We start from the raw sequence: 12,351 nt of genomic DNA, 5'->3' as shown, positions 1-12,351 counted from the left end.
TATAATAAAATCTTATACCATTAAGTCAATTTTATTTATAGGTTTGATGAATTAGTATTTATTATCAACATATTTAATGGTAATTATTCACCATTTTTAGTCATTATTCTTTTCACTGAACCAACCCTTAATATTGCAGGATCGTGGCATTACTAAATTTATCGTATTGGGGCATATATGTATGGGGGATATTCCTTGGATGATACACGAGTATATAGCATTATATATTTTGCTTTGATTCTTCCACTAGATACTTCTTTAACCGAAAGATGATCTGACTTTTCTTCAAAAGGTAATTAATTATTGGACAGCAAAGTTGATGTTGGCGATATTATGATGATATATGCCAGAAGCAGTTGGGCTCATGCAACTTGGTTGCGTTATTTTGCATAAGGAATAATAATTAATGTTCTGTCCCTAGGAATTTATAGAGTGCGTTTTCTCCATTTGGATCAAGTAACAAATCTGGCTGAGGGAGAAAGAGACGGTTGCTTGCTTGCAGTTGGATCAGAATTATTTAATTACTAAATAATATTAATGTTATTTTAAATTACATTGATAGATATTCATTATTTGAGCTTATGTGAATGAGCTTATGATGGATTGGACTCTCATTTGGTGTCTAACTTAAATGACTAAATGATAAGTCTATGCTCTTAGACAATTTTTTAAGTATAATGTTGTAGGGAACTTAACTACCAGATAGGAGTTTTTCCATATTTTTTTTACTGCGAATCTGATCTTTCCTAGTATACAAACTTTTTAAGATCCATGTAATTTTTTTTGTATGTTATGATCATGTAATAATTATGTATCATTGAATTTTTCTAATATTAATATCCATTAACCAGAACCTAGATTGATGTATGTCGTGGCTAATTTGTGTTAAAATGATGTTGAATTTTTTTTCATTATATGACATTTGTAATATTATATGAACAAATCTTATCTACATGAGATAACTTGAAGAATATGAAGCAAAAGGTAAGCAAGATCATGTCTGTAAGATGAACAAATTTTTGTATGGTCTAAAACAATCTCCCAGACAATGGAATAAGAGATTTGATGATTTCATGTCAAGAATTAAGTTCAACAGAAGTAAGTAAGACAATTGTGTTTACTTCAAATTCATCACACCTAATACCTTTGTTTTCTTACTATTATATGTTGATGATATCTTGCTAACAAGCAATGATAAGAGTGAGTTAACAAAGGTAAAGGTTAAACTTAAAAGGAAGTTTGAAATGAAAGATTTAGGTGCTGCCAGTAAGATTTTGGAGCTAAGCCAGTAACATTACCTATATCCTAACAGTTCAAACTGAGCAATGATCAAGCACCTAGTTTAGAAGGAGACAAGGAGTTTATGGCTAAAATTCCTTATGCAAATGCAGTAGGCTCTTTGACGTATGTCATGGTGTGTACTCGACCTAATATAGCATACTCAATGAGTTTGGTGAGTAGGTTCATGTCAAATCCAGGGAAGGTGCATTGACAAGCCTTGAAGTGGATTCTGAGATACATCAAAGGCTCACTTGGCAAGGGTCTAGTTTATGGTGGAGCTGATAAGAACATGTCAAATCCAGGGAAGGTGCATTGACAAGCCTTGAAGTGGATTCTGAGATACATCAAAGGCTCACTTGGCAAGGGTCTAGTTTATGGTGGAGCTGATAAAAACAGTTACAGTTTAGTTGCCATAGAAGGGTTTGTGGACTCTGATTATGCTGGCTGCCTTGACACTACAAAATCAATCACATGATATATCTTTACTGCATTTGGAACTGCAATTAGCTTGAAAGCTAGTCTTTAGAAGGTGGTTGCATTGTCCAGTACTATAGTAGAGTATATTGATTTGACAGAAGCAGTAAAAGAAGCATTGTGGTTAAGGGGAATAACTAGAGAGTTGAAGCTGCAAGATCATGCTATCACTGTCCATTGTGATAACCAAAGTGCTATTCACCTTTCAAAGAACCAGGTTTATCACGAAATGACAAAGCATGTAGATGTGAAGCTACACTTCGTGAGAAAGAATATTGCTGAAGAAGCTGTGTTGATGAAGAAAGTGTCCACTGAGCATAATCCCTCTGATATGATCACTAAAGTTCTACCAAGCAACAAGTTTTTCTACTGCTTGGACCTTATAAATTTGAAGTAATGTCAGCTAGTCTGATGTCAAAAAGCGAGCAGCCACTTTGATCTGTGTTTAGTTATGTAATCAAGATGGAGATTTTTTGATAAGTTGATCACATAACTAACAAATTTAGCTAGTAGTTAAAACAGTTGTAACAAACTATTAAAATTAGTGAGTTGTCCATTTGTAAAACCAGTATAATTAGCTCAACTACTATTTAGATTATGAGTGATTCTTTTTCAATTCTCTCTAAAAAAAACTTTGTAATCTAAAACTCATCCTTAAAAAGAAATTATGATTTTTTTGTGTATCATTTTCTGTGATATTTGCACAACATATCCTATGTAGATCTCACAGTGCATCTTGGAAATACAGTGACTTTCTTGGATTGACACTTGTTTGATAGAGTTTATGTTGCTTTATAGTTTCATCAAAAAGATCAAATAAGAATTCCTGCAATAACCAAAAGAATGAACCATCCTATGTAGATCTCGCATAGCATCTATGGGAATACATTGCCTTTCTTGGATTGACATTTGTTTGATAGAGTTCATGTTGCTTTATAGTTTCATCAAAAAGGTCAAATAAGAATTCCTGCAATAACCAAAAGAATGAAAACTACTATTAGAAAAATATTTGATAGCATTCAAAAACTTGATCGATCAGCAGAGATATAGATATTTTTAATCTGAACTGAAGTTCAAAACTATTTATTTTGCATGCATCCTATATGCCTGTTTTATCGGTTTGGGGATTAAATCATTTTGAAGATTCTAGCAGAAGAATGACATGATGGCTATTATTCTTTGAGGTCAATACAAATTAAAATCATGTTTATTGATGTCTGGTTTGAGGAATAAAAACCACTGTGATTACATTATTCATTCTTTAATGTCATTCTGACGATTAGTCTAATTCTGGAATATAGCTTTTTCAAATAATCTCTTTACTTGTGTGTAAGGAATAAAAATTTGCTGTATGAAACTAGGCATGTTGTACACAAATTTTCTATGGATCTGATTAGTCATTGTTATCCTATATTCATTTTCTTTTTTAACTTGTACAATGTCAATTTTAATAAAATCCCATTTGAACCTCCGAACATACAAAAATTGGCAATATACAATTTTAAATAGACACCGAGAATGGGTTTTTTTTTTTTTTCTTGAGTGACATAATAAAATATATCTTTAACTCATTGGATAAGAGATTAAGTTCAATGTGTAACTGATCTTAGTCTAAGAAAGTTTTACGCACAAAAAAATTATGAATTCTTGAATTAAATAAATCGTTTTTTTACATATAAATATAATAAAATTTTATACTATTGGATCAATTTTATAGGTTTGATGAATTAATATTTATTATCAACATATTTAATGGTAATTATTCACCATTTTTAGTCATTATTCTTTTCACTGAACCAACCCTTAATATTGCAGGATCGTGGCATTACTAATTTATCGTATTGGGGCATATATGTATGGGGATATTCCTTAGATGATACACGAGTATATAGCATTATATATTTTGCTTTGATTCTTCCACTAGATACTTCTTTAACCGAAAGATGATCTGACTTTTCTTCAAAAGGTAATTAATTATTGGACAGCAAAGTTGATGTTGGCGATATTATGATGATATATGCCAGAAGCAGTTGGGCTCATGCAACTTGGTTGCGTTATTTTGCATAAGGAATAATAATTAATGTTCTGTCCCTAGGAATTTATAGAGTGCGTTTTCTCCATTTGGATCAGGTAACAAATCTGGCTGAGGGAGAAAGAGACGATTGCTTGCTTGCATGTTTGTTATGGAATAATTGTTAGATTTTATTTTAAAATCAGAATTATTTAATTACTAAATAATATTAGTTATTTTAAATTACATTGATAGATATTCATTATTTGAGCTTATGTGAATGAGCTTATGATGGATTGGACTCTCATTTGGTGTCTAACTTAAATGACTAAATGAGAAGTCTATGCTCTTTTTAGACAATTTTTTAAGTATAATGTTGTAGGGAATTTATGGTGTGTTTGGTTTGTATTTTTGTTTTTTGTTTTCATTTTTTGAAAATTATTTTTATTTTTAAAATATTAGAATTTTGAAAATATGTTTAGTTTGATTTCTTGTTTTCTGTCTTCAAGAAAAAAAAACACTAAAAATACGTTTTTAAAAGAAAATATATTTTTAAATTTGTTTAAAATTACATTCTTTGTCACAGTATTTTCATTTTATCCAAAATGAGAGGTTCCTGATTTTAACTGAAAACACTGGAAATGAAATTTTATTGTTTTCAATTTTTGGTTCGTTTAGAAAAATATTTTCACTGAAAATATTTTCAAAAATCCAATCAAACGCATCTCTATTACCATTTTTTATTTTCAGTGAAAATGAAAATAAAAAACAATTAAACCAAACACCCCTTAACTACAAGAAAGGAGTTTTTTCATATTTTGTTGACTGCGAATCTGATCTTTCCAAATATACAGACTTTTAAAACTCCATGTAATTTTTTTTTGTATGTTATGATCATGTAACAATTATGCATCATTGAATTTTTCTAATATGCATGAACCAGAACCTAGATTGATGTATGTAGTGGCTAATTTGTGTTAAAATGATGTTGAATTTTTTTTTCATTATATGACATTTGTAATATTGTATGTGTAATGTATATTAATAATTAATAAGAAAATTTCGAAAGGATCAATTATTCTGTGGGTTCAATCTTCACTTGAATATTATTTTTAATTATTTGGAAAAAGGTTTCAAAACTTTGTCTTTGCTATGCTTTGAAAAATTGTTTTTGGTATTTTATTCTTTATTAAATATTTAATAATTTGCCATAAAGACGTAGTAAAATTATTTTAGTTTTTTAGAGCATTTACAACGTGGTTACTTAGCTACTTAGGTAGTGTTTCTTTATATAAGTATTTTTTGGTTTAAATCATAAGTATTATGTATTACAGGCAATTATGTTCAAACCTATTAGGATTATTATAGACCATAAAATTTTCTTTTCAAATATTTATTATAATTACGTACCAAGAATTTAAATTTGAAAACTTTGGTTAAGCTGAAACAATTCACGTCAAGTTGATTTACATGTTTAGTGATATATAAACATTTACTTTAACATTATTATCATTAGAGTGAATTTGTGTAAAGTTTTTTAATCTATGTAACATTATAAGATTTACAAATTTAAAAATAAATAATTTGTTTAAGTAATTATTCATTGTAAATACTTTTAAATCAAGCAAAAATATGGGTTTTTTATATATTTCTGTTCTGAATTTCTCAAATAAAAATTTTTATTATTTTTTTAAGGTCAAATGATATACGTGACGCCCAAAAAACAAAATCATTCTCTAAATTTATTTGTTTATTTATTTATATTAGTAAAATAAATAAATAAATTTATATATATCCAACTCTTACAAAAGATTGCTACATAAACAAGTACCATAGTGATGTAACTAATATCTATCCTCTCCCAATCCATGACATAAAAAACTATCCAACCTGTCACTTGTAATTTGTATCTATACACCCTCATATGCCCGTATACAATACCATTCCCTATAGATATGTTTATAAAACAAGCCACCAGATGAAGACCTACATAACGAGTTTCACTTGGAAGAAAATAAATTATACATTTTTTGTATTTGAACTTTTGTTAGACCTTATCATTTGTATTAGAGTTAAGCCTCTTTATTAATTTATTTGACTTTTAATATTTTTAGTTTATTGTTGGATGTTTAGTCATGTGCCTTGGTAGTCTATGTATAATAAAAAAATATTAACTTTATAATTAGTTTAGATTCATTTTAAAATAAAATTTTGAAATTTTGTGAGAGAAATTCTTTCTTGATTCTTAGGATTACCCTTGATTTTCATCTTAACTTATCAATTCATGTGACGTTGTTCTATCATTTCTCATTTCAATCTATTTTATCCTTTTGATTTCTATATTTTTCTAGAAAATTACCTTAAAAAAATTCAAGGATTAGATGTTGAATTTGTGATCCAAATTGGGGTTTGTATCACAACTAGTCTAATTGACCCAAAGATATAGTTCTCTTCTTCTTCTTTTTTATTCTTGAGGGTCTATTTGATTATATTTTCACTTATTGATTTTAAAAACTAATTTTTAGAATATAATTTTGTACGAAAGTGGTGAAATAGAAAAGGGAAATGTCATTGGGCGAGAGGCACGCAAAATGTTGGGGAGAATTTCCAACATGTGGTCCATTTTGATGCCTATAATGTTCTGATGGTGTCCTTGCTTTTCACACACACAATAAAACAATGTACACGCTTTCCTTTTCTTTTTCATATTATTATTATTATTATAAGGACTGATACAATTGATAATTGCTCATATTCCACAAACTCCGTAAGAACGAAAGGACATGGACGTTGACTCCTGTGTAGGAAATCTATGAAAGATCACGGTTCCTTTGGTCTCTGTAAGAAAACTGTCATCTGTTGTGTCTTAATGTTTCATTATTCCTCTTGTTAGCACTAAACACACAGATCGAATATGTATATTTCTGCTAGACCCAAAAAAATAAAAAGAAAAACAAAGTGACAAGAAAAATTTATTGGTGATTCGTGCCTCTGGTCCACACGGGATGAATCTTTGTGGACAGGATTGGTTCAAGTAAATATTCAACTGAAACAGGATATGCTGGCAAGATTTATAAATTGACTACTTGCTGCAAGAGATATTGCTCCCGTATCAACAATTGATCATATATTTAAGGTTATATTGGATAAAATTAACTAAAAAAATTAGCTATAAAAAAGTAGTTGGTAACAGAAAGGTAATTGAAAGTTAAAAATATGTTTTATTAAATTATATGTGTTTGGAAAAATAATATGTTAAAATAACCGAAATTTTTTTAATTAATTGGAGTATAAATATAGGGTGAAGTCACACAGATAAAAAAAAGTAGTAAGGTTAAATACAGGAGAAGAAGACTCATAAACTTAACCTTAAAATTTTGGGATTAGAGTGTGGTTCGAATATCTCCAACAACTTAAAAAGTCATAAAATTTTATCTTAAATAGAAAAAGATTAAAAAGAAAAAATATAAAAAAATTAATGTTTTAAAAAATATTACTTCAATTTAAGTATCATATAAAAAAATTAAAAATTATTAAAAAATCATTCATCATATAACAAAGTAAATTTTTTAGATGATAACAAAAGTTCCTGAAATACTTTATCAAACACACTCTAAAAAAGAAAAAAAACAACACTGGTCATATAAAGTTTGATACACAACACAAGAGAGAAGAATGCATCATTACTTTTTTTTAACTTTGTGTACTATTTTATTTTTAATATGCACCAAGTATATGACAAATTAAAATTCATGTTGGACATCCATCGTAACTTTCGAAGGTGTTTACGTATATGGTAGATGCTTCAACTAACGAAGATTTTGTTGAGGAATTTTGACCTTTGGTGAGAAGCGAAACTTGCATTTACTTGCATAACGTTGGGAAATTAAGGATGTTAAACACCGGAAAAAATTTCACAAACGGACCATGAGCATACCACCTAACTAAACTCACATCACACTTTAATATCCTTAAAATTTTAGGTTTCTGATTCTTCTCATCTATATAATGCTTAATTGTCTTATTTTTATCTAATATAAAGCTTTACCTTCACACTTCCAACACATATATATTTTAATGTCAAAGTCAAAGTTTAAGAGATGTATAATATGAGTTTAGATACATACTTGTAAACATAAAATTAGGCCTTATAAAATTAAATAAATATTATTCTCCTGTCCATCTTTTATATTTATAATCTTCAAAATTTCATTTTCTATTCAAACAAAGGGTTATCATAGATTTAGTATATGACAATTTTGAAAGTTTAGAAATTACAAATTTAGTGGGAATTTTACAAAATTTGGAAGATTCCGAATGATGTAAAATTATTTGTAGGGAGGGCATTTGAGATTTTTATTTTGGTAAAATTTGACTTTTAGTTAATGAATTTTGAGTGCGTGAAAATTTAAAATAATTTAATTGATTCAAATTGTAAAGAATTCGAGTGAAAAATGAGAATTCAAGAGTTTTTAACGGGAAAAAAAGGCAATGTATAGTAGAGACTTTTTTTTACTGAAAAATGCTCATATTATTTCATTTATAATTATTGAATACAACTTGAAATCAAATAAAAAAAAACGTGTTGACTTACATAAAATCTAAACATCCTTGCTAAATAATGGATAACTTGATTGACATTGTTTCCGAGAGTTTTAAAGGGAGAGACTAATTAATTATATAATAATCCAAATTTTTGAGGAGTCATTAATTTGCTAGAAAAGTTAGTAGATGATCAAAATGATATTTAAAATTTAAGAATTCAATAATAATGTAAAATAATTTTATAGTATTATTTTAGCATTGTTCATCATTTGTATCATGAATTTTAAAATATAGTAAAATTTAATAAATTTATTATTCAGATAATTTATGATTGAATGATGGAAGGATTTTATAAAAATATTTTATATTTTCAGTGCATATGCTTTTTACTCAGTTTAAGTATTTACAAACTGTTATTTCAAAACCTAATTTATAACAAAAATTAGTATAAATTTACAAGCTTTCACCAAACTCAATTTTGACTCTTTAAACCCCTGAAAGCATATGATCAAACGGGAAATCGAACAACAATAAATAAAATGTTGAAATTCATTCATCCTCTCCAAACCTTACGTTTGAGTGCACCACCTAAAACCAAACACAGGCAAAAAGGTCTTATTTCAAACAGCAATTCTCAAACTCCCTTGCCCACATTCTCAGCCAGGTTAAAAATTAATATTCCCCTGCCCCGAGTTTCAGCCTTACGTTGCCCATTTGAAATGCATACTTAGACATTTGGATTCAAAGGTCATGCAAAATTCAAGCAGTAATTGATGTGTCCTTTTACCTTGGTCACGTCTTTTGCTTATATATATTAACAATATATTATATATCAAGTCCGATACTAACGTTGAAATTTTTTATTCCAGTAATTAGTAAGAAAAAATATTATAAGATAATTATATTAATTATTTATGATTAGTGAGTTTTATTTTATTTGATCAAATTAAATGAATCCGTTAGATAACTAAATTAGATTATATGAACTTAAATAAACAAATATCAATGTTGACTCATTAAGAGATAATGAAAATCCTATTAGGTTAGCACACTATAAGAAGACTATAGTCCTTAATATACCAAATCGTCATATATAGTTTCTTTTCTCCCCATTTGTCTTATTAAGGATTCAATTAAGTAAAAGTTTTTCATGAGCACACTCCTCATATGGGTGTAATTCCTGATAGTACCTTAGTTTAGTGGGAGTCTTACTTATGTTCTATACAAATCTATATTTTCCGAATTCTTTATTTAACAACCAAATATTTTATGTTAGCAAACTTTTCCTTGATTGAATTCTTAATAAGACAGTTAAGATGTTGTCCCAATAAACATTCGATGACTACTAAATGTTGATGACTACATGTAAGCTAGTTACAATAATTTAGCAATCATAAATTTTAGTATGATATCTCATAGCAAAATATTAATTCCAACAATATGATTAAATGAGGCTTCTTATGTGGAGTGATTGCTATTAAGATATTCTGTAAAAATGGAGTCAAAATATCCAATGATTTCTAAATTTCTAGACTTTCGATATGAAAACATGTCGTCTCTTATTCTATTCAATTTGCACATTATGCGTTTTACTACTTTCTAGTGTGTATACCAAAATTATTCATATATCACCTTAGGATTTCCACTAAAAATTATTTCAGGACAATAAAAAATAAACTTAAGAATATATGATAAATTGTAATATAATTGTCTTGAACAATAAACCGTATGATGCTAGTAGGATGTCATCAACATGTAATACCAAAAAATTAAATTTACTCCCATTGAACTTTTAGTACACACAATCATCAACCAAATTTACCTCAACATCATTAGAGATAATTTTGATGAATTTTGTAATGTCATAGATGAGAGACTTGTTTAAAAACATAAATAGATTTATTTAGTTTATATACCATAGACTTTAGATCATTTTAAACATGGTTTTTTTATTGCACCGTATAAATTATTTCATCAATGTTTTTATTTAGAAACATAATCTTTACATTCATCTATGCAAAAACAATTATCAAAATGATTTACAGTGTCATTATAGTCCTGAGAAAATCTTTCTAAAAAATTAGAGAGAAAGTTTCTTTGTGATCAATGTATTTCTTCTTGTAAGACTTTTGGCCACAAGAAAAACTTTATATATCTCAATATTACTCATTGAATTCCTTTTGACTATAGATATTTATCTATAACTTATGGATTTCACACTTTCAAGCAATTTGACGATATCTCATATATCATGTTCAACCATCAATTTTATTACATCATTTATGGCATCAATCCATTTGAGATTTAGAGCACAACATGACTTGACTAAGGTCAATTAGACATTCTCAGTCAACCTAATCTCATATTCATGTTCTTCAAGAAATATGACATAATCATATCAAATTAGATTTTTCCTTTCTCTAGTTGATCTTCTTAATGACACTTCTTGAGGCTATTGAGTTTGAACTTTAGATGGTGCTTGAGAGAGAATCTCAGTGTTGTCTTGTATTTTAATAATGTTAGGAGTAACATCATTATTTAATTACCATATTCGTTTCTTGAACAATGGTAAGTACAAAGACTTATTTATTGTCAATAACGGGTTATTCTTTAAAGACAACACTCTTTATGTTTTCTTTCCCTCCAAACTCAATTTCCTCAAGGAGTCTTGCACGTCTCAAACATTATCTTAAAGTGGGATTGTAAAACTTATATATGCGAGAGCTTTAAATGTAACAAAAAAAATTGTAACTAATTATCTTTAAGTCCAACTTACCTTCAAGCAGCCTATAAGGCATTGCTTTGGTTGGACATCCCCAAATGTGCAAATGTCTAATGTTGGGATTTCCCTGGCTCACACCTATAGGGTAGTGACTGTTGACTCGTTGGCAAGTGTACCAAATTGTCACAAGTACCAAATTGTCACAAGTAGTAAAGTACTCAGAAGTCCGAGTGTCGAATCCACAAGGACTTCGTTTCTACTTAGATTAATGCAAATCCAATTTAAAAGCAAGAGATAAGAATTTAAGATAAGAGATAAAGAAAGATAGAAGATAAGGTAAAGAAAAGATAAGATATTTAAAGATAAAATTAGAAGATAAAGGAAAAGATAAAATTAAAAGATAAGATAATGTTGGGAACTGACTTGCCTAGCCTGCCTAGGATGTATGAGTTTATGATTTTTCTTTACCAATTCAGGTGATTCTATACTACCCACATCTATTCATTTACTTGCCCCTGATGCCTCATGATGACAAGCCTATTTTACCTATCTATCTCCCAAATGCCTTTGCAAAGACTCAATAGATAAAATGCATGAAGTTCTAATTCTAGATGTTTGCTTTGACGCATGGGCATAATGCAATCGCTCTATGCCTAGCAATGATTTTATTATGATATCTTTTCTTTTTGTTCTATTAGAAGTTATCCTCTCCCGAGCGTCTAACCCCTAAAACTAATGCATGCATATCTTCTTAAAATCTTATTTAGAAGTTACCCTCTCCCGAGCATCTAACCCCTAACATAATATAAAGATGAGTATGCAAGATAAAAACAGAAAAGAAAATAGGAAAGAAAAACCTGGTATTGCATTGATAAATAGTGAAGAGTACATCATACATCACGTTGGCTTTTAGGCCCGTCAGGCCTTAAGCCACTCATGGTCATCGAGGGCTTTACAATGAGAATGGGGTGAAAGAAAGAAAGTAAATGAAACCCCTAGGAGAGGGGGTTCTATCGTGGTGTCTTGTTTCCCTTGAACTGCCTCTCTATTTATAGCTGCTGAAGTGGGTTTTGGGCCTTCGTAGGCGCGCTTAGCGCGACACCCCCTCGCTCAGCGTGTGTAGATCGCGCGCTTAGCGCGTGCTTCTATTGGATCGCAGGCTTAACGCGCGTGTTGCAGGCTTAGCGCGTGTGTTTCCTGGCCCGCTTAGCACGTGACATGCGCTAAGCGCACGTATTGGGCTGGCCTACTTCAGATTTTCTTCTTTACTTCAATTTTTCTGGCTTTTTTTGCTTGTTACTCCTCCAATTTTTATATC

This window comes from Glycine max, chromosome 16 (genome assembly GCF_000004515.6).
Source record: "Glycine max cultivar Williams 82 chromosome 16, Glycine_max_v4.0, whole genome shotgun sequence".
NCBI lineage: Eukaryota > Viridiplantae > Streptophyta > Magnoliopsida > Fabales > Fabaceae > Glycine > Glycine max.
This window is presented reverse-complemented; position numbering follows the sequence as displayed.